The sequence below is a fragment of the Nelumbo lutea genome, chromosome 2, assembly GCF_056320005.1.
Source record: "Nelumbo lutea isolate HS-2025 chromosome 2, American lotus-T2T, whole genome shotgun sequence".
NCBI classification, from domain to species: Eukaryota; Viridiplantae; Streptophyta; class Magnoliopsida; order Proteales; family Nelumbonaceae; genus Nelumbo; species Nelumbo lutea.
The window spans coordinates 85,170,456-85,172,778 of NC_142685.1; the positions used below are offsets into that span (position 1 = coordinate 85,170,456).

At 36.9% G+C, this 2,323-nt stretch overlaps 1 non-coding gene across 1 annotated transcript; it reads right to left on the reverse strand.

The window, feature by feature from the left end:
* Nucleotides 1-1,951: 1,951 nt before the first annotated feature.
* LOC148871686 (small nucleolar RNA R71) lies at nt 1,952-2,058 on the reverse strand. Its single transcript, XR_016108592.1, has one exon. It is a non-coding gene; the product is annotated as a small nucleolar RNA R71 (small nucleolar RNA).
* Between the last annotated feature and the right edge of the window lie 265 nt (nt 2,059-2,323).

A 2,323-nucleotide genomic window follows, 5' to 3' on the forward strand; every position in this document is an offset into this window, starting at 1 on the left:
ATTGGCTGATGTACTACAAGTAGTTACTACATAAGTCCTCATGGGAACAATACTCTTTCATCACTCTATTACTTGTGCGGCTAGTGCACTTGATAATATAAGCAAATACGCATCAAGTTTTTGGTGCCGTTGTCGGTGACTTATTGCAGCAATATTAGGAACTATTAGCCATTGTTAATCTGATTTCTAATTCTGCATATTAGGATTCAGATCTATGTTTTGTAGCCTCCATTGCTGATATAGATAGTTCTCTTTCTATTGCTGCTTTGCTTTATCCTTGATTTCTATTTTAGTCTTAATAGTGTATCTGCATTTTAGTTCTGTTTATTTTATAAAAAGAGTGTGGTTCAGATCTGTATGCATTAACTTCCATTGCTGAAATCAGAATTCAGATCTGAACACACAGAAAAAAGTTATAGCTGTTCTAATTCAGTAGTATAGCTGATAGAGATAGTCTAGTTCTATACGTTACAGTTTAGATCTGCACACACTAACCTACTATTTTAGGTAATCTCTTTTTTCTTGCCAAATGTTTCTAGTCCTATACTAGGTAATCTGATTTTTATTTCTGCTGTATGATAGGTTCAGATCTGTAGATCGAATAACTTCCCTTGCTGATATGAGTAGTTTTCTTGCCTAGTGTTGCCTCTTTCTCAATTCGCTGTTCTAGTTTCTGGTTTAATAGCTTGCTTTCCATTTCTGGTTTAATAAATCTGATATAGTTTTGATTTGAAGTAGGATTCAAATTTGTATTTTCTGATATCTGTAGTTTCTCTTCTATTACTGATTTGTTTAGTTTTGATTACTGATCTAGTATTGCCAGTTGAACTGATTTCTGGTTCTTTATATCTCATAAAATCATGGGAATTCAGATCTATACACATTAGCTTTCAGTGCTGAGTGCAGAAATCAGATCTAGGCACACAGAAAAATCTTAGGCTGATATCCAGATCTGTGTATATTAATCTTCATTGCTGAAATCAGAATTTCTTGCCGATTGTCTCTATGTTAGGCTGCTTTTCTTGCTTTAAGTGTGCAATCTGCTAGAGTTGATATCATGGGAATTCAGATCTATACACATTAGCTTTCAGTGCTGAGTGCAGAAATCAGATCTAGGCACACAGAAAAATCTTAGGTTGATATCCAGATCTGTGTATATTAATCTTCATTGCTGAAATCAGAATTTCTTGCCGATTGTCTCTATGTTAGGCTACTTTTCTTGCTTTAAGTGTGCAATCTGCTAGAGTTGATAGGCTACTTCTCTGATTTCAAGCTAGTATATCAGAGTTCAGATCTGTCCATATTCAGCCTGCTGATTGTTATTGTGTTTAAAGCTTTGTCTTCTTAGATAATATTCAGTCTTTGCCTTGTAAATTGCTGCTAGATTAGGATTGCTAATTGTTTAATTATTTACATTTCTGATTTGAGTACATTAGTCTTTTTCTTACTTTGACTTGTACAATTTATGACAAGCATACCTGAACAGGAGGAAGTCCCTTACGACTTGGAGATTGAAAAAACCCTCCGCATCCGCTTACGAGCTGCTAGAAAATTTGGAGCTGAAATTGAAGAAATGGCAGAACTAAGAACTATGATGGACTATGCCAAACCAACTCTAACTTGAGCTGCTTCAAGCATTGTAAGACCAGCCATTGCTGCTAATAATTTTGAGATCAAACCAGCCATAATTCAAATTATCCAAAACATAGTTCAGTTTTGTGGGATGGCTCATGAAGATTCAAACTCTCACATAGCCAATTTCTTGGAGATTTGTGACACTTTCAAGCATAATGGGGTGAGTGATTATGGTGTTAGGATGAGGTTATTCCCATTTTCATTGAAAGACAAAGTCAAGGCTTGGCTGAATTCATTACCGGCTGGATCTATAGCCACTTGGGATGAGATGGCTAGTCGATTCCTTTCCAAGTACTTCCCTTCATCCAAGACAGCAAAAATGAGAAATTACATCACCACTTTCTTCCAACAAGATGGAGAATCTTTAAATGAGTCATGGGAGCAGTATAAGGAGCTGTTAAGGAAGGTCCCTCACCATGAACTTCCTATATGGTTGCAAGTGCAAACCTTTTACAACAGTCTAACCGAAGCTAATAAGACCATCTTAGATGCGGCAGCCGGGGGCTCCATCAACAATAAGACCCCTAAAGTGGCCCATGCACTCATAGAGGAGATGGCAGCCAATAATTACCAATGGCATTCAGAGAGAACACAAGTGAGGAAGCAGCGTGGTCTTCACAATGTGGACTCATATACAAGTCTATCTGCACAAATAGGTGCACTTAGCAAGAAAATTGATGAGATGCAG